Source organism: Moschus berezovskii, chromosome 24 (genome assembly GCF_049115385.1).
Source record: "Moschus berezovskii isolate FMDL1 chromosome 24, NW_MosBer_1.0, whole genome shotgun sequence".
NCBI lineage: Eukaryota > Metazoa > Chordata > Mammalia > Artiodactyla > Moschidae > Moschus > Moschus berezovskii.
In genome coordinates, this window is record NC_142483.1 from 5,749,467 (window position 1) to 5,771,253 (window position 21,787).

The window sequence follows — 21,787 nt, forward strand, 5'->3', positions numbered from 1 at the left end:
CAAAGACATTCACATGCCCACAGATAAATCATCTCCCATCTCAGTCTTACTTTCACAGAGGATATTTTAAAGAGTAATTTCTGGGCTCTGACACCTTTTATTAATCATACATAAACAACCACTAATAGGAACTTCCTGTCGGCATGAAATAAACCAGGAGAACGGATCATAAGGGCAGAAAGAAAAGTCAAGGGTCACTGAACATGAAAAGGTTTGAAAATCAGTGATTTTACTCAGTGCCCTCATTTTAAGACTGAGAGAACTCAGTACAAGGAAGGACAATAACCCTTCCAGGTCAGTGATGGAGCTGGGTCCCTGATCCTGAGCCTGGGAGTTTCCCACTAGGCAACACTGCCTCCGGTGGGCAGGAAGGGGAGGCAAAGGCACAGAGGAAGGAGCTGAACCATGTGAGACTTCTCTAAGCACTAAGCAAGGAGCGGGAGCAGCGTCCGCCCTCTTTGTGAACGTCCCGCAGGACTCGGCGCTTGCCCTGTGGGTCTTTTCAGCGCTTGCTTACACACGAGAAGGAAGGGAGGCAGAACATGAGGTTCACACGCCAGTGAGTTTTCAGCATCAAAAGTCACAATCCCCAGCAAACTCAGATGCATCAAAGCCCCATCACCGTGCTGCTCACAGACAGAAGAAAGCCTTGCTCTCCCAGCCCCCATCTGCGCTGGGTCAGGAATCATCAGACTATGTCGCCTTTGCAAAGCACGCACCTTCCTCACCAAGGAGGCGTCTGGGGAGGCAGACCCAGCATCTTCAAGACAGGAACGGCGCACACCTCTCGGCAGCCCTGTGTTCCTCAGGGCGCCATCGTCCAGGTCAGCCCCCTTGATACTGTCACTGGTCAGCTGAGGTGGAGAGGGTCAAGCTTGTAAGGACAAAAGCCCAGAAAGGTGCGGTGACCTGCTCAAGGTCACAAAGCTAGTGAGTGAGGACCTCATTCCATATCTGGTCTAACCTCTTGATTTCATAGTTGAGGAAACAGGCTCAAAGGGTGGAAGGGTAGCATGTTTCAACCGGAGGTTCTATTTTCTTGTCCAGTTCTCTCCCAGCTGTGGCCGGGGGTAAGTCATCTCCTTGCTCTGGGACTCAAACCCAGACTTGTCCACCAAAGAAGAAGGTGAGTCTAGAAACTGACTCTTAAACTTGTTAAGACAGCAAAGAAATGGGCTCCATGGGGCATTTCTGTCAAATACCTGGGTGAATATGATTTTACTTCATATGCTAGAAACAAATTTACTGTCAGAAAACATATTCATGGAGAGTATGAAATATGAAATCATCCTCATAAATGTATGACTTTATGAATAAAACTGAACTGGTGAATTAAGCATGAATGACTTTCTTTCATTTTAATTTCCTGCTTGAACTTTCGGTGTGTTGTGTTCAAGACCAGCAGATGAAGAGTTGCAAATGCCAAAGGTCAAAATTTTTTTTTTACGAGAGATACAGGAAACAAGTCATTATGAAATATATACTGAAAATTCATAACCTGGCTGAAAAGGAAGATAGAAAAGTCCCCCAGATTTCAGAAATGAAAGAGATCAAAGCTGAAAGATGAGGAGAAGGAATAGATTCAGTAACCCGTGGGGATATCCAAGTAGACAGAAATCCGAGTGGCTGGGGTTTAAATTCCTTCCCAATGATAGAGTTAAAATCTCAGGCCCTGGCAAAGAAAACCCAAAGGAGAAGAGACAGACTTTCCAATAACTGGCCATGGGAAAACTGGACAGCTAAATGTAAAAGAATGAAATTAGTATATTCTCTAACACCATATACAAAAATAGACTCAAAATGGATTAAGGATCCAAATGTGAGACTGGAAATCATAAAATTCCTAGAGGAAAACTTAGGTAGAACACTGTTTGACATAAATCACAGCAATTTTTTTTGGGGGGGGGGATCTGTCTCCTAAAGGAGATAAAAGCAAAAATGAACAAATGGGACCTAATTAAACTTAAAACCTTTCGCACAGCAAAATAAGTCATCAATGAAATGGAAAGACAATCTACTGAATGGGAGGAGATGTTTGCAAATTATATGACCAATAATGTTTTAATACCCCGCATATATAAACAGTTCGAACAACTCAACATGAAAGGAAAGAAACAAACAACCCAATTAAAACATGGGCAGAACAGACATGTTTCTAAAGGGGACATACAGGGTTCAGGTTGCCATTTTTCTAAATTCCATATATATGCGTTAATATACGGTATTGATGTTCAAAAGAGACATAGGCATTTAGAACAGTCTTTGGGACTCTGTGGGAGAGGGTGAAGGTGGAATGATTGGAGAGAATGGAATTGTAGCATGTATATTATCATAAGTGACCAGTCCAGGTTCGACGCATAAATTTTCCTCTGTTCATTTCTTTGCATTTGTGCTTTTTTAATAAAATTCTTTTTTAGATATAAAAACAAAAAAATAAAGGGGACATACAGGTGGCCTCATGAAAAGAAGCTCAACACCATTAATCGTCAGGGAAACGCAGATCAAAACCACGATGAGCGATCCCCCAACACCTGCCGGAATGGCTATCACCAAAGGAAACACGAACAAGCAGTGTTGGCGAGGATGTAGAGACTAGGGAACCCTTGTACACTGCTGGTAAACAGTGTATATATCCACAGGTGCAGCCACTGTGGAGAACAGTATGGGGGAGGTTTCCCAACTAACTAGACATAGAACCACTATATGACCCAGCAATTTCACTCCTGAGTATATACCTGATAAAAACCCCACTAATTTGAAAAAATACATAGATTCATAGCAGTATTATTTACCATTGCTGAGCTGTGGGAGCAGTCTAAGTGCCCACCAACAGACGAATGGATAAAGAAGATGTGGTAAGTTTACACAATGGAATACTATGCAGTCATAAAAAAGAATGAAATAATGCCATTTGCAGCAACATGGATGGGCCTGGAGGATATTATGCTAAGTGAACTAACTAAAACAGAGAAAGACAAACACTATGTGATATCACTTACATGTGGAATCTAAAATATACAACAAACCAGTGAATACAACTGAAAAAGAACCAGGCTCACAGACATAGAGAACAAGCTAGAGGTTACCAGTGGGGAGAAGGAAGGGAGGAAACACGGGGGTAGAAGATTAAGAGGTACAGATTACTATGTATAAAATAAGCTACAAGGATATATTACACAACACGGGGAATATGGCCAGTATTTTGTAATAAGTATAAATGGAGTATAAACCTTAAAAATCACTATATCGTGAATCACTATATTGTACACCTGTAAATTACATAATACAGTACAATGACTGCACCTCAGGAAACCAAAATATTTTTAAAAAAGATTTCAAGCCCTGGGCATGACCAGATGCTGAGCAGTTGTACTGTAAAATGTAGGAGCCAGAGAGGGGTTGCCCTGTAGTGAATGACGTATCAGAAAACTCCGTGCCTCAGGCCAGACTTGATCTAGAAGTAACAGGTATGGGTGTGATCACACACTGCTCCTGCAAAGTGGGTATCCAAGTTTAAATTGACACTTTAAAATTATCATCCTTTTCATGAACTAACAGAGCTTGGTTTTCACAAGCCTTTGCTGAAAGAACTACTAAAGGATGTACTCCGATAAGAAGGAAATTTAATCCATTAGAAAGGAGTGAAAATAGGAAGCCAAGGAATCAGTAAACATCTTGTAAAATTCAAGAAAACATCGACTTTAAATGGTAATAAAGCATAATTTTAAAAGGGGCGGAAAACAATAACAAGGATAGGGAGAGTGTGGAAGCTGGAGAGAAATCTGCGTCCCGTGGCCTCTTGTTGAGAAAGAGGACAAGGCTAGTTAACAGCCACTCTGACTAACTGGACTCCTGCATCTTCTGTCTTCCCAATGCACTGAAGGGGAGATTCTCTCCTCCCATCCTGGGGCCACTGCAAATGCAGCTACTACAGCCTCCGTGACATGTCACTGGGTGGACTCCACTGCAGTCCTCTCTGCCCAAGGCAGCGGTGGCCACAATTCTGATCTTGACTCTTTAACGTGAAGTCTTTGAACTCTTCTTGAAATAACCAGGCCCCTCTAAGGGGTAGAGGTCTTCTCTGGTGGCTCAGCTGGTAAAGAGTCTGCCTGCAATGTGCGACACCCAGGTTCAATCCCTGAGTTGGGAAGATGCCCTGGAGAAGAAAATGGCAATCGACTCCAGTATTCTTGCCTGGAGAATTCCACAGACAGAGGAGCCTGGTGGGCTACAGTCCACGGGGTCACAAAGAGTCGGACACAACTGAATGGCTCACACTTTCTAACACACTTTAAGGGGTAGAGGAAAGAAACCCTGACAATGCTTATAGCAGGCCTTCAGAGAGCCAGGGCTCACTTGGCTTCTGTGCAATCTGAGCTTGAGTTTCCACAGACTCTTCTGCTTCTTGGGCCTCTTTCCCTCTAGAGCATGGATGTCCAATAGAGTGTTCTGCAATGATAGAAATGTTCTGTATCTGCTCTGTCCAATAAGAGAGGGCCCAGGCACAGGTGGCTATTGAGCACCTGAAGTCTGATGTGTGAAACTGAGGAATTGAATATTGACTTGCACTTAATTTCAATTACTTTAAATTTAAATGATTAGATATGGCTTGTGGCCACTGTGCTGGACGGTGTAGTTCTAGAGGGCGGGCACTCCCTGAAGGGATCTGTTCCATTCCCAGGTCATCCTGAGAGAGACGGGTGCAAGTCTCTCCCACCCTCTGCCCTGGAGCGTGAGTGAGAGCAGGGAGGTGACCCCAAAACCCAGGAAATCCTTGCTTACCTTGTTTGGCCCCAGCACCTCTGCCTCCCTGACCACACCCCTCACTGATGAATCTGACAGGTCTCAGAATGCTGAACGCTGAATGCTCTTAGACCAGTGCTCCTCAGACTCTCGCACTGTAAAACCAGCAGAAGATACTGCTGAGACGCAGACTCTGATGGGGCAGGTTGGCGATGGGGCCTGAGGGTCCACATTTCTAACAAGCTCCCATATAAGACTGATGCTACTGCCAGTCTTGGGACCACACTTTGAACAGTAAGGTTGTAGACTGTTGTCTTGAAATGTCAGTTTGTTCTACCTACACATATCACGCCAAAGCTGAAGCTGCAAATACTTTGAGCACCTGATATGAAGAGCAGAATCATTAGAAAAGACCCTGATGCTGGGGAAGATCGAAGGCAGGAGGCGAAGGGGACGACAGAGGACGAGATGGTTGCATGGCATCACTGACCCAAAGGACATGTGTTTGAGCAAACTCTGGGAGATGGTGAAGGACAGGGAAGCCTGGCATGCTGCAGTCCATGGGATCGCAAAGAGTTGGACATGACTGAGCGACTGAACGACACCACCACCACCTGCCATGACAGCTAGCATAATAGCTTACGTTAATATCTGTATCTCATCTTTCTGCCATACCTGTTCTCTAAAGACTTTTAAAAGCATACTCTGTGAGAACAGGATGGGATAAATCAGTTCATACTGTGTGGCGCCACAAAAATGCCTGAAGCTTTGGTCAAGGAAATAAAAATAAATGCATATTCGTCTCTTACACAAAATTACAGCCAACATTTATTGAGCATTTACCATGTGCTGGACACAGTGCTATGCATACAATGAATGAGTATTATCTCATTTAATCCTCATAACAACCCTTTTCACAGAAGAGAAAATCAAGGCACAGATAGGCCAAGTAATGTGCCTGTGGTCATACAGCTAGTAAGCAGATGAGCCATGGAATCCAAGTAGTCTGATGGGACCCCCACACTGTACCTGTAGCTTTGGTTGAAAGCTTGAAGATCAGGGCATCTCTCTGCAAGTCAATGGACTCTTTTAGAGAAACAGATTCTAATGAAATACCTGCCCACAGGTATTCATAGTGGCTTTATTCACAATGATCAAACTTGGAAGTACCCAAGATGCCCACCAATAGGTGAAAGAATAAACAAATTACATATTATCCAGGCAACAGAATATTAGTCAGAGATAAAAAGATAAGAGCTTAGAACATATAAAGATATACAGGAAAGTTAAATTCATATTACTAAGTGAAAGAAGCCAGTCTGAAAAGGCTACATAATGTATGGCATTCTGGAAAAGGCAAAACTATGGAGACAGGAGAAGGATCAGTGGTTGCCAGGGGTTTGGGGAGGAAGGGGGAGGGATGAACAGGTGGAGCAATTTTAAGGTAGTGAAACTATCCTGTATGATGCTGTAATGCAGATACACGACATGATGCATCTGCCAAAACCCACTGCCTACATAACACAAAGAGTGAGCCTGAATGTCAAATATGGGCTTATTGAGCTAATAATACTGTATCAGCACTGCTTCATCAATTGTAACAAACGTACCATCTCACCTTTCAAGGATTAAATCAAAGGATACACACATTTGTTGTTTAGTCTCAACTCTTTGGGGACCCCATGGACTGTAGCCCACCAGGTTCCTCTGTTCATGGGATCCTCCCGACAAGAATACTGGAGGGGGTTGTCATGCCTTCCTCCAGGGGATCTTCCTGACCCAGGGATCGAATCTGTGTCTCCTGCACTGCAAGTGGATTCTTTACCAATGAACCACTTGGGAAGCCCACCACACACATATAGGATGTTAATAATAGGGAAAAGTGTAGCCAAGGGAGAGGAGATATGTGGGAACTCTCTGTATTTTCTGCTTAACTATTCTGTAAAACCTGTTTTTGAAAAGTTTATTAATTGAAAAAGAACATGCTTAATGCACACATTTTTATATCTAACTTTGGAGAGGGGGGCCAAAGACCCTCCAGCAATGAAAACTCCTGTCCCAGAATATATCACTCATCCACCCCCTCCACCCCCTCCCCTGCTGCTGCTGCTGCTAAGTCACTTCAGTCGTGTCCGACTCTGTGTGACCCCATAGACGGAAGCCCACCAGGCTCCGCCGTCCCTGGGATTCTCCAGGCAAGAACACTGGAGTGGGTTGCCATTTCCTTCTCCAATGTGTGAAAGTGAAAAGTGAAAGTGAAGTCGCTCAGTCGTGTCCAACCCATAGCGACCCCACGGACTGCAGCCTACCAGGCTCCTCCATCCATGGGATTTTCTAGGCAAGAGTACTGGAGTGGCTTGCCATTGCCTTCTCCACCCCCTCCCCTAGAGCCCAGCAAAGGTCTGGCAAGAGTGGATACTTTGTACATTTCTGCTGATTCAGTTTAAAAGTAAAGACCCAGCATAATGACTGGCTTGGTGTCAGAAATACCTGCCAGATGAACAAACATAAGACTGGAATTCTAAAACAGTGGCCTAAGGAACCCCCGAGATGGGCCCACAGCTGTTCCCTTCGTGTGCTGGTACAGCTGAGGCCTCATCCTCCAATGCTCTCGCCAGCCCCAGCTGTGGCCCCTCCCAGTGGCATCTCAAGGGCAAAACCACTGCCTGATTCATCTCTCATAGGCCTACCCTACAGGCAGGCCTCGCACACAGTAGGTGCATCCTGAATACTTGCTGACACCTGTCTCATGGGCTGCTGCAGGTAGCCAGATACACTCACACAACTGCCCATAAATCTGTAACATCACAGCAGGAGGGACCTTCTCACATCCCCTCCAACACAGCAAAGCCTCTCTCCCACCCCCACAGCAAGGTCATTGGGTACATGTCTCCACTTCTTCCCTCTCTATCTCCAAACTTACTCTATTTTCTCTCTCCTTCTGTGTACCCAGAGAAGTTTGCCTGTACTGATTCATCTACCCTTATCACATCTATGAGGGGGCAGGAGACAAGTAAAACATTGGACTCTGCCCGCGAGAAGCTTACAAGAGAGGAACTGAGCCTCAGAGAAAGTGAGCTGTCTGCTCAAGGTCACACAGTAGATGAAGGAGGGTCAGGCAATCAAACGCAGTTCCTTCTGACTCTAAAGCTCTTTGTCACCGAGTTCTGCTGAGCCTCTCATCTGCATAATCTTCTGAAGTTACAGTTCTGTTCATGACAGTCAACCCCTTGTACCGAAACACTCAACAGCTCCCTGTAGACCACTGGATAAAATCTTCAGCCCTCTGGGCTTGACATCTGGTGTTCTCAACGAAGGGGCTTCAGTCTGCTGTGTGAACCTTATTTCTTGTGATTCCCTGTCACAAAATCTATCCTGTGGCCACAATGAACTACTTACCATTTCCTCCGTATATGTAGACTTTCTGGGCTTTGCTTTATCTCCAAATAGTCTTCCCTTCCCCATACTTCAAGGATCAAATAAAAGATTCCATGATTTCATAAAATCTTCTCTGGGACAGCCAACTGGAAATAATTTTGGTCTCCTCTGTTTGCAGACCTTTATCTAAATCACTGTACACCATACAATCATCCACCCGTTCACCCACCTACTCATCCTCCCATCCACTCATCCATCCATCCCTCTATCTACCCATTCACCTACCCAACCATCCATCCATCCACCCACTCAGGCACTCACCCATCTACCGATCCATCCATCCATCCCCCTAGCTATCAATTCACCTACTCATCCACCTATCCATCCACTCATTCAACCACCCACCTACTCATCCTGTATTGACTGGGAGCCTAACATGTGCCAGGTTCTCTGACAGGTGCCAGGGAGCCACAGTGGATAAGACAAAGACATCTTCAGCTTACATGGAGCTGACAATCTAATGCAGGGAGGTTAACAGTGACGCCTCAACAAATGAACATGAGATTGCTTCAAATAGCCATCTGCCCTATGCATAAAATAATACAGAGGCTTGGCTAAAGTCATGAGGTTTAGTGGGGGCATTTGAGCCCAGGTGATCAGATATAACTTTGGAGCAGAGACTATAGGGTGAGAGGGAGCCAGCCATGGGAATATCTGATGGAACAGTGGTCCAGACAGGGTCTGTGATGCTCTGGAAAGAGCCTGGGATGTCCAGGGCCATGTTGGGGTTCCTTACAGGCCACAGAGGGGTTCCTTAGCCTCGGTCATGGTTGAGTAGTCTGAATTCTAATTCTAGTGTAAGGAGAAGCTGCTAGGACTCATAAGCAGCAGAGTCAGACTTCTGCTTCTGGTCCTGAGTGACTGGAAAGGAATGGCCCTCCTTCCATAAGCAGCCATCAAAACAGACAAAAACAGAACCATTTTCAGGCAGTAGATAACACTCAGGGCAAGACTATTATCCCAGAGAGATGGGGCAATGCCAAGAGGGGTGTGCTGAGCCCTCTGCCTGGGGACAAAAACTGGAGCCCAAACAGAGCACAGAGTCCCATCACGCTGAACAGGCAGGGTCAGAGGGTAGGGTAGCTGATGTAACTGGACGCCACAGTGTGTGGCATAGGGAAGGGGGAGCTGGGCAGAGCAGGGGCCCCATATGTCTGTGTGGAGGTTCCTGAGAGCCTGTGGCTGATGGCTGGGCTGCAAACATCCAGGATTAGACAATCAAGTCTCCCTAGGTAGCACTGCTTGGGGCTGACAGTGCAGCAGCACACTAGAGGCCAGACACAGCCGAAGAAAGAGCAGAATCAGAGATCAGTGCTCCCGGCCTGCCGGAGTGGACAGATCTGGTCAACACCAAGTATTCAGTCATCCTTGGTACCTGGCTGAGACAAAGCAAGACCTTCCCTTAGTGGAAAGAACCATGTCCTAAAGCAGGGTTTCTGTACTGTGTCACTATGGACATCTGTGACCCACAATGCTTTGCCGCAGGGGCTGTCCTGTGCCTTGTAGAACATGTAACAGCATCCTCAGCCTCTACTCACTAGAAGCCAGTAACTGTCCCTCCCCACAATCAAGCTGCAACCTCCAGTAATGTTTGCAGACATTTCCAAGTGTCTCCTGGGAGGCAGAACTTCCCTAGTGGAGAACCATCACGCCACTAGTAGGAATCACTACTCTAGAGCCATCCTTAAAAAGCCTAAAGCCAAGCCCTGGAAAGATCCACAGGGGAGACGGAGTTGAGAATCCCATTAAGCCCTACTCAGTCCCATTAAGTCAGAGGAGCTTGACAAACAGCTTGGGATTTCCACCGACTCACACTAAAAAACAAATCTGAACTTATACAAGTTTAAGGTGATCAGCCAGTAACTGAATTATCTATTAAAATAAACACCAACTACTCTTCACAGGAAGATAACAAATCCAGAATGTTGACAGCACCTTATCCACAATATTCAGTCAAAAACTACTGGACATGGGGCTTCCCTGATGGCTCAGTGGTAAAGAATCCACCTGTTTATGCATGAGATTAAAGAGATGCAGGTTCGATCCCTGGATCAGGAAGATCCCCTGGAGAAGGAAATGACAAACCCACTCCAGTATTCTTGCCTGGGAAATCCCACAGACAGAGAAACCTGGCAGGCTACAGTCCCTGGGGTCACAAAAGAGTCAGACATGACTTAGCGACTATACAACAACATGTAGCACATAGCTCCTGAGTCTGGAACATAATAAGTTTCAACATCTGACTATTTTCTGATTGAGTGAATTAGATAAATGAGAAGCTTGTAAAGCACAGTATCTGGTATAGACTCAGCCATCAAGCCAGTCCAAGTTCAATGCATGATACAGGATGCTTGGGGCTGGTATACTAGGATGAACCAGAGGGATGGGATGGGGAGGGAAGTGGGAGGAGGGTTCAAGATGGGGAACACATGTACACCCGGGGCAGATTCATGTCAATGTATGGCAAAACCAATACAATAATGTAAAGTAATTAGCCTCCAATTTAAATAAATAAATTAAAAAAGAAATGATAACCAGTAACCAGTATCACTACTCTTAGGGGTATCTGAGCTGCTCTTCAAGCACTGAGAGTGCAGATTAATAAGGCACCACTACAATTGCTGAAAACGAAAAAGCACAGACCTTCACCATGAGTAAATCTGTGGCTGGAAGAACTTAGTGGGTGCCCAGTCATGCACAGCATTTCAGGGTGTGTACAGGAATGCTGATTCCACCAACAAGCAACGCTTAAGGACTTGCAAGCAGCAAAGAAAGAACCATTCACCATCTTAGGTGCACATGATATCAAACTGGGCTTCCCAGGTGGCGCTAGTAGTAAAGAACCCATCTACCACAGCAGGAGATGTAAGAGACGTGGATTTGATCCCTGGGTCAGGAAGATCCCCTGGAGGAGGGCACAGTAACCCACTCCAGTATCCTTGCCTGGAGAATCCCATGGACAGAGGAGCCTGGCGGGCTACAGACCATTTGTTGTTGCTGTTCAGTTGCTCAGTCATGTCTAACTCTTTGTGACCCCATGGACTCTAGCACGCCAGGCTTCCCTGTCCTTCACCAAATCCTGGAGCTTGCACAAACTCATGTCCATTGAGTCGGTGATACCATCCAACCATCTCATCCTCTGTCATCCCCTTCTCCTCCCGCCTTCAATCTTTCCCAGCATCAGGATCTTTTCCAATGAGTCAGTTCTTCCATCAGGTGGCCAAAGTATTGGACCTTCAGCTTCAGCATTAGTCCTTCCAATGAATATTCAGGACTCATTTCCTTTAGGATTGACTGGTTTGATCTGCTTGCGTCCAAGGGACTCTCAAGAGTCTTCTCCAACACCACAGTTCAAAAGCATCAATACTTCGGCACTCAGCTTTCTTTATGGTTCAATTCTCACATCCATACATTGACTACTGGAAAAACCATAGCTTTGACTAGATGGACCTTTGTCAGCAAAGTAATGCCTCTGCTTTAATATGCTGTGTAGGTTGGTCATAGCTTTTCTTCCAGGGAGCAAGCATCTTTTCATTTCACGGCTGCAATAACCATCCATAGGGTTGCACAGAGCTAGACACGACTGAGGTGACTTAGCAGGCACATGATGGTTAGGTTAATAACACCCCTCTAATTCCTGAGGCGTCTACTTGATGACTGGAAGGAGCGCACCTGTGTCAGGTGCATTCCAACCCCTGCACAGCCCTTCACCGCTATTATCACTGACTTTACTGTGCCTCTTTCCAAGGAGACTGTCCACCAACAACCCCTTGAAGACAAGAACAACGTGTGATCTGATTCTGCCTCCCCCTGCTTGGTTCTGAGCGGAAAACACACCTACGTGGTGAAATCACGACCCTAACCCAGGATCAAATAAAGCGAAAGGAAAACTTTGGGGGATTTTCAGTCCCAAGAAGTGAGGTTTGCAAGCACCCATGTCAGTGAAGTTTGCAATCTTTTCCAAAATATATCCAATGTCTCCAAGTCAGTATCAGTTTTGTAAATATTGGTTTTTTAACCAGTTTCATTCACTTTATTATTCCCTTTATTATTCCACATAAAATTACGTAGTGGCTACAGCTGGGGCCTTCGCCCTCTGCACGAAGACTCTGGTGTGGGTCTTCACAAGACGGTCAGTGAATTCCTGATATGGAGACTTGGTGAACACCGTCTCTTCCCAGAGGTCAGGGGTGAGATAACTGTAGGTCTTGGAAATGGCATCAAAAGTGGCTTTGGCAAAGTTGCCCAGCGGGAGGTGCAGCCCCTGGCGGAGTGTAGCAGTCGTCAATGCCGGCCGTCAGCAGCAGCTTTTTGGGCACAGGGGCGGAGATGATGCCGGTGCCTCTGGGCGCAGGGATGAGGCGCACCAGCGTGGAGCCGCAGCGGCCAGTCACCTTGCAAGGAACTGTGTGGGGCTTGCCGATCTTGTTCCCCCAGTAGCCTCTTCGCATGGGGACAATGGACAGTTTGGTCAGGATGACGGCCCCATGGATGGCAGTGGCTACTTCCTTGGAGCACTTGACAGCAGACCGACATGTCCGTTGTAATCCCCGATGGCAACAAACGCCTTGAACCTGGTCCTCTGGCCAGCACGGGCCTGCTTTTGCATGGGCATAATCTTCAAGACCTCATCCTTGAGGGAAGCTCCAAGGAAAAAATCAATAATCTCAGACTCCCTGATGGGCAGAGAGAAAAGGTAGATCTCCTCCAGAGACTTGATCTTCATGTCCTTGACCAGGCGGCCCAGCTTGGTAACGGGGAGCCACTCCTTGGCCTTGGCCTTGCCTCTGCGAGCTCCGCGGCCTCTGCCCCGGCCGCGACCCCGGCCCCGGATGCCACTACCGAAGCCTCCGCGGAAGCCACCGTGGCCTCCCATTCCGGGGCCCCCGGGGCCTCCGGGCTCTACTGCAGCACCAGCGTCATCCGTCATTTGGTGTTTTCACGAAGAAGCAGCTAAATATTGGTTTGAACGTCCAACAGCTAAGAGGCCCATTATGCCTTGGGTCCGAACCTGGAATCAGAGTATACTGCCACCAGGTGGCAGCACTTCCATGGTCCCATCCCTGAGGTACATCAGTTCAGTTCAGTTCAGTAGCTCAGTTGTTTCTCTTAGAGACCCCATGGACTGCAGCACGCCAGGCCTCCTTGTCCATCACCAACTCCTGGAGCTTACTCAAACTCATGTCCATCACATCGGTGATGCCATCGAACCATCTCATCCCCTTCTCCTCCTGCCTTCAATCTTTCCCAGCATCAGGGTCTTTTCCAATGAGTAGGTTCGGAGAAGGCAATGGCAAGCCACTCCAGTACTATTGCCTAGAAAATCCCATGGATGGAGGAGCCTGGTAGGCTGCAGTCCGTGGGGTCGCTAAGGGTCGGACACGACTGAGCGACTTAACTTTCACTTTTCACTTTCTACTTTCACACATTGGAGAAGGAAATGGCAACCCACTCCAGTGTTCTTGCCTGGAGAATCCCAGGGACGGGGGAGCCTGGTAGGCTTCCGTCTATGGGGTCACACAGAGTCGGACACGACTGAAGTGACTTAGCAGCAGCAGCAGCAGGTTCTGGGTATCAGGTGGCCAAAGTATTGGAGTTCCAGCTTCACCATCAGTCCTTCCAAGGAATATTCAGGACTGATTCATCAGGTTTTATTTACTTTAATTGTAGGATAATTACCTTACAACATTGTGATGGCTTTTGCTGTACATCAACATGAATCAGTCATAGGCATACATGTGACCCCTCCCTCCCAAACCCCGCCTCCCACCGCCCTCCCCACCCCACCCCTCAGGTTGTCACAGAGCACCAGCTTTGGGTTCCCTGCATCATACATCAAACTCTCACTGGCTATTGATTTTACATGGGGTAATGGACGTATCAATGCTATTCTCTCAAACCATCCCACCCTCTCCTCCTCCCACTGTGTCCAAAACCCTGTTCTTTATGTCTGTTTCTCCTTTGCCGCCCTGCACCTAGGATCATCGGTACCATCTTTCCAGATTCCATATACATCAGATAGGGTTTTAAACCGGGGTCTTGTTTTCCCTGACTTGTCCCCCAGTGAGGTGGAGAGAGGGGGAGACTTGGTGTTCTGAGGGCTTTCTCTGGGCATCGTCCAACCCTGTCCCCTTAGCTTCAGGCTCCAGTTCCCTCTAGAGAGGAGGCTGTCTTGGGGCGCTTGTCCCTGACTTGGGGAAGCAGACCCCGGGACCTGGATCTGTGACAGGCCTTTCTGTTCCTGCCCTGAAAACACACACTCAAAACACAATGAAGAGCGAGACTGGCAGAAATCTGGGGCAGGGAAATGTGATTTCCGGCAAGAGCCCCTCCCCTCCCCCAAAGACTGAAAAGGCAGAAAATAAAAATTTGAGGGGGGGCAAAAATGGAGTGGAAGCACTTCACACTTGAGAGAGAACACAGGGCTGACAGAGAAGACAAATAGATGTTTAGAAAGTTATAACAGACCACGGAATGCAAATTGCTAGGGTACAAAGGCGGCGAGCTGCTGTGTTGCTTCAAGTGCTTGACAAGAAACTTAATTACTGGACCCGCGATTAGAGGCGCTTGGTTCTGAGTTCAAGGACTCACCCTTGGGCTGCGGGACCTGGGCTCATCCTGGCCAGAGCCACTGTCGTGGACACAGAAGGAGGAACACTGCCGAGTGCCCAATGCCCTACTACGTGCCAGGCCCTGGCCAGGCACCCACACTGAAAACTGGAAGTATGTTTGCCTTCTCAGGCACACTGGCTTCATGGCTGCCGTGTACAGCAGATGTTCATACCTGGATGGGCAGGTGACAGTCCTGAGCTCAGAGAGGGATGGGCTGAAGGGTGCCCAGGAACTCAATGGCAGGAGTGTCTCAAGTTTCCTTCCCACTGCACTGAAAACCCTCTCTGAACCCCCAACCACGGCACGCGCTGTGTCACCATAGTGCAAAGTCACCCAGACTCTAGGGGGGAGCTGCGCTTCCTTTCTTCGTTCATTCATTCAAAATCCTTACTGAGCGTGTACGGTGCTGCAGGCACTGGAGATCTAACGGTGGCTGTAATGGGTCAATCCCGCCCTCACGGACCCTACACTGTCACATGTGGTGGACAGTGATACACAATGAATAAAGTCTGAATGCTGGCAAGGGCCACGGAGAAGTCAAAGCTGGCAAGGTAGACGGGATGTGCGGAGGGTGGGAGGGAGTGGTGGTTTGAAACCAGCTGTGTGGTAAGCCCTCAGGGACACGACAGCCCTGCAGACCACGTCCACGGCTCTCTCGACCCCATAGTGTCCCGTGACGAAGGCGTTCTCCCGGTTCCCAGGCTCCCAGCACTCAGCTCTTCACCTGTTTTCCATTTCTGGAGTTCTCTCTGCTGCCTCACTAGCTTGGGAGACAGGAGAAGGGGACTGCTGTGAATACCGCCTAGCCCCACAATCAGTTTTCATGGAGAATCCCTGCCATACAAGCTCAGAGGGGCCAGGAGGGCCCCTCAAAGGGAACTGTCCCTTGTTAAAGGCCCCGGGAGCTGATGTCCAGAGCTCTGCACCAGTCAGGCTCCCTGTGTCCCTTTGCAAACATAAATGACACAGCAAATAGGCATGTCTGAGCCCCTTGTAAGTGGGAAGGAAGGGGAGCCAGACCGGATCTGGAATTAATGGAGATCCCGGACACTGCAGAGGCTGCATTTGAACTCCTCGTCACCCTGGTCAGGATGCTGGCAGAAGACCATCCCCATGTGGCGCGAAGACACCCTGGGGAACCTCCTTCTCCTGTGCATCACTGCCTCCCCTCCCCTGTTGACCTGCACAGGCACTGCCCCTCCCACCACAGGCCCCAGACTTTAGGGAACCCCAAACATGTCTGCAGAAAAGTGACGCTCTGACAGTGAGGTGCAGCCCCCCAGTTATCACTGGAGCCTTGGGACAGGGCTGGCTGCAGCAGGCTGTAGAAGAGACCAGGCGACTTGGGGGTTCTGTCCAACGCCTGCAGCCTCAGCCATCAGCATCCCCGAAGCCTCTGGGAAGGCAAGAGAGGGAAAGGGACGGCAAGAGTGCAGCTGCTCCCCATCCCCTGGGATGGATGTAGAAAAGGCTGATCGGTCCCTGGCTTTGGCACAGGACGGTCATCAGTAACAAGCTGCCCTGTTCTCCTCAACAGATGGAAAAGAGGAGGCTGTGATCTTGCCCGATCCCACGTCCCTCTTTTCAGAGAGGAAGTCCCAGATGAGGAGGGGAGACTCTGCTCTCTTGCAACAGATGGTGGGACCCCTGCAGGGAAGGGGGTCTTGCTCATTCTACACACTGAATGTCTGATACATGTGCTCGTATTGGGTTCAGGGCTTGATTCAGTGTGGGCAAGGCCTCCTTCCATAGCATGGATAAGCCCCAGGGAACAGGCAGAATGGTGACCTTTTCTAGACTTGTAAGTAGCCAGTGAAATCACTAAGCAGAGTTCTTCCATGACGTCCTTTGTTAATATGGGTTTCATTTTTTCCAAGGATAATCCATTATTGCCATAATGTCGATTTACTTTAAACAATGACAAAAAATGTGTATCAACTGGTAATTAAACCCACCCAGACTGTTTTGGCCTTTCCCAGTTTGAGGGGGTGGGGTGGGAGGGGAGGATATTAAAATAGTTTTAAGAAGTGAAAAAGAAATAGTGCCCTTTGCTTCTTCATGGTCTGGAACACGTACCCAGTTGTAACTGGGTGGTATGGATACTTACCTCCTTTCATCTAGGAGTTGTCCTGCCCAGAACCCAGGGACTCTGGGCTCTAAGGCCTCACTGGGTTGCTCAGTTGCTGTGTGGCCACAGGTAAGTGTCCCAGCCTCTCTGATCTGAGTCTCTCTGCCTGCCAAGTGAATGCTCTAGCTGGGGCACTGTGACTCTGCTGCCCTGCTCACGGGCTGCCCTCTCTCAGCACAAGGAGACAAGCTTTGCACGGTGCATCCGTCTCCAAAGGTGGAGGAACTGTCAAAACTCTTACACACACTCCGCGTGCTTGTACACTCCACTGCCTGCCTTTCAGCCCCCAAAGCAGATAGAGAGCTGGTTCAGGGCTGCTCCCATCTCCCTTTCCAGCCATGCTGAGCCCTTCCTGCAACACACCCAGCTTTCAAAAACACTGGCTACATGGAGCACTGCTTGCCTTTCCCTTTGGGGTCACTATCCTTATCTATGCATCAGACAATCAGCTATGACTGCTGCTTTTCGGTGGAGCTACACACACGGTGGTGTGGGAGAAGACTCTCCAGAGCCCCTTGGACTGCAAGGAGATCAAACCTGTCAATCCTAAAAGAAATCAACCCTGAAGATTTGTTGGAAGGACTGACGCTGAAGTTCCAATATTTTGGCCACCTGATGCGAAGTGTTGACTCTTTGGAAAAGACTCTGATGCTGGGAAAGATTGAAGGTGGGAGGAGAAGGGGACGACAGAGGATTGAGATGGTTGGATGGCATCACCGACTTGATGGACATGACTTTGAGCAAACTCCAGGAGATAGTACAGAGCAGGGAAACCTGGCATGCTGAAGTCCATAGGGTCACAAAGAGTCGGATGTGACTTAGTGACTGAACAACAACACAACAAACAACAAACATATCCATGTCTTGGCCGTTACTTATGGAGAAACAAAAATTATTACAGCTCACAGATCTGGTGAGCTGGAGGTTTTTAGACTTCTTGCTAAACCAACAAAACATTTCTTTAAAAGCCAAAATAGTGCTGGCTCTTACGTTCATTCAGCAAACATTTATTGAGCTACTGTGTAACAGGAGCTTCTAAGTCTTGCTAACCCCTTTCCACCGAATGCAGGATGGTAAGGGTGGGAGGTCTTGGAACCCTTGATAAAGGGGGTCACATGGTTTCTGCCTCCACTACTCAATTCCATCTTTGACTCATGCCTTTGGAGAGCCACAGACAATACGTAAAAAAATAATAATACCACAGCCAATGCTACAGTCAGACCTTATTTATATAAATGGGCGGAGGGCTGAATTTGACCAGAAGGTCATAGTTTGCCAACCCACACTCATAGAAAACTCAGGGCTCTCCAAGTCTATTTTGAAAACCATTGAGTGAATTCACCCTTTCATGTCATCTGTGGGGAACTGAGGCCCAGAAAGAGAAAGGAGAAGGAACTTGTCCAGGTTTACTCAGGACCAGGGGAAGAACCCAAGCCCAGACTCCCAACTCCATCACTCTAAGTTGCCACGCTCCACAGAACAGCCTTGCAGGTGAGTGCTGGCCGGGGACCCAGACGCTTTATTAATGGAAGAGCTGGGAGGTAACTGGGATGATTAGGGCAAATGGTCTGGACGGGGAACTGCCTGTCCTCACCTTTGCTCTTCTGCCTGTGGGCATGTGTGTGTCTGTGAGTGCATGTGTGTCTATCTGCAGGGCTCTAAGGCTGGGAAAGACTGAGGGCGGGAGGAGAAGGGGGCAACAGAGGGTGAGATGGTTGGAGGGCATCACCAACTCCAAGGACATGAGTTTGAGCAAACTCTGGGAGATAGTGGAGGACACGGAAGCCTGGCATGCTGCAGCCTATGGGGTCACAGAGAGTCAGACACAACTCAGCAACTGAACAGCTCTAAGACTGTAGGTATCACAGCTGGGTTTTCACAAACTTTTTTGATCATCAGGGTGGTCACTAAAGCCTCTTAATAATATAGATGCCCATGTGCCATCTCAGTCCCCCAACAATGCATCTCAATGTGTGCCAAGGTGTCTCAGGGATCAGCCAGGTTTGGAAGCTCTGGGAGAATATTGGGACCAGCCAACCCTGAGGACCAGGAGAAGGAAGCCAGTGAGCAGAGGAGAGAACAGGACGGCTGTACTGGGTCAAGGCAGAATTCATGGACCTAACAAAAATACACAGACCGGTGATTTCGGAAATCTGTTTTCCAAAACTGCTTCTTCAACTGAGCCCTTGGCATCAGAGGTTGGAATTGGAGAGGCCAACCATCAGGAGCTCATTTCCTTCTTCCTAGGGATTCTGCCTGCAACTCAGGTGGCTGCTGTCAGCAGCCTGGTGGGGTCTGAGCCTCGGGGCCCTCATGGTGTGGCAAACTGAGATAGAAATGAACACACAGGCCTGTGCCACCATCCGCTTTAATCCACCATAATGAGCTATACCTGAGCTGCACAAACCATGCCTCCTCAAACATTCCCACCCCTACCTTCCTAACAGGGGGCAGCCTCAGCCAAGATCACAGATGTGATATCTGTGAAATGAAAATATCTCCTGCCATATTAACAAACAAGAAATATCATAGCCATCAGAGATTTCCAGCCTCCAAATGTGAATGAGGGCTCCCCAAACTGCAACCCAGCAGTTGCTGCTACCCCCAAGGTGACTGCTGGGGTGCTGGGGGAATGCAAGAAGTAAGGTGAAGGAGACAGGATTGTCCCCAGACAGCTGAGGTGCATAAGAAAGGAATGAATTCAGTGAGCCCAGAGGCTTGCATTTTCCCATATATAGAATGCTAAATTCTTTAACTTGATATCTGATCTTCGCTGTTCACACTGCCTGCTCCCTTTGTTGCAAACTTGTAGATGGCTTGACTTCTCCTCCTGTCTCCTTGGAGCAGTTTTGTCAGAGCTACTAAGATGCTGGTCTTCCCAGGTTTGGAGTCCTAAACATTCCCACCAAATAAAGTGACTCTTTCAAAAGTCTACATGCAATAAATGCTGGAGAGGGTGTGAAGAAAAGGGAACGCTCTTACACTCTTGGTGGGAATGCAAACTAGTACAGCCACTATGGAGAACAGTGTGGAGATTCCTCAAAAAACTGGAAATAGAACTGCCATATGATCCAGCAATCGCACTCCTGGGCATACACACCGAGAAAACCAGAATTGAAAGAGACACATATACTCCAATGTTCATTGCAGCACTGTTTATAATAGCCAGGACATGGAAACAACCTAGATGTCCATCTGCAGATGAATGGATAAGAAAGCTTTGGTACATATACACAATGGAGTATTTTTCAGCCATCAAAAAGAATGCATTTGAATCAGTTTTAATGAGGTGGATGAAATTGGAGCCAATTATACAGAGTGAAGTAAGCCAGAAAGAAAAACATCAATACAGTATACTAACGCATATATATGGAATTTAGAAAGATGGTAACCTGAACCCTGTATACGAGACTGCAAAAGAGACATAGGCATATAGAACAGTCTTTGGGACTCTGTGGGAGAGGGTGAAGGTGGGATGATTGGGGAGAACGGCATTGTAGCATGTATATTATCATAAGTGACAAGTCCAGGTTTGACGCATGATACAGGATGCCTGGGGCTGGTGCACGGGGATGACATGGAGGGAGGATATGGGGAAGAGGGAGGTGGGAGGGGGGTTCAAGAAAGAGAACACATGTATACCCGGGGCAGATTCATGTCAATGTATGGCAAAACCAATCAATATATTAATGTAAGGTAATTTGCCTCCAAAAAAATAAATTAAAAAAAAAATAAAGTGACTCTCTGCTTTCAGGTTGTGACTATATTTTTTATTCAACACATCTCTTGCAAGCTTTGTAATCAGCTGAACACAGATTCTACACTCTACTCTGTAATCTGTGTTTGTTTTCACAGAAAAACGAGTGCCTCTTCACCCACTGGGATATCTGTGAGTATGTTATTTCACATGTTGGAGCTGCCAGGGAGCCCTCAAATAACACTGAGACCTGGGACCCGCCCCCAGAGAGTTTGCTTTCATTGCTCTGGGTTGCGCTCTGGGAATCGGGATTTTCTAAAGCTCCCCAGGGCTTTCTAACGAGCAGTGGGGGTTGGAAAGAGTTGATCCCTTAAGATGCTGTCTTCACCTCTTGTCTAACACCCTCAGGCACACACACCACCCCTGCCCACCTGGAGATGCTTCAGCATAAACAGTTCCACCCAGGATTCAGAATAGCTGATGCCTTTCCAAAGACAACTAACAGCCTGGCCAGGTCACCGGTTATTTTCTTTCTGTGAGCAAACCCCCCGCAAAGAAAATCGCCAAGACCTAGTTTCTCTCAGAGAACCACGGCAGCAGAGATCTGTGTTCTCAGGTGGAGGGGGGAAGTGTATTTTCATATTTCCTGGCCTCTAACTGAGCAATTCCTTCAATTATGAATGCAGGCAATAGACCACAGTCCAAACAGCAGTATACATATGTGTGCTCAGTCGCTCAGCTGTGTCCACCTCTCTGCGACCCCAAAGACTGTAGCCTGCCAGGCTCCTCTATCCATGGAATCCTTAAGAATACTGGAGTGGGTTGCCATGCCCTTCTCCAGGAGATCTTCCTGACCTAGGGAATGAACCTGGGTCTCCTGCATTATAGGCGGATTCTCTACTGTCTGAGCCACTAGGGAAGCCCTGTGACCAGTAGAAACCCCCGATATTTTCATGTCACGGTATAGAGATCTCCAAATACCATTTATGCTCGTCACTGCTTTGAAATCAGGGAAATTATTCATCATATGCTGGATCTTGCTCCATTGTGCTGTGCTAAGTCACTTGCTACATGACCGTGTCACAGAATCTGTCTTTTCTCATGTTTCAGTGACTGTATTTCAATGTCTCTGATTCCCTGTTTTACGCACTGAGAATTATTATTCTGAG

General features: G+C 47.7%; 1 protein-coding gene and 1 pseudogene across 1 annotated transcript in view; both read right to left on the reverse strand.

The window, feature by feature from the left end:
• Positions 1–21,787, reverse strand: part of SLC6A11 (solute carrier family 6 member 11) — a 127,812-nt gene that overhangs the window by 42,377 nt on the left and 63,648 nt on the right. The window lies entirely within an intron of this gene.
• On the reverse strand, positions 12,245–13,111 carry LOC129547576 (small ribosomal subunit protein uS5 pseudogene; annotated as a pseudogene).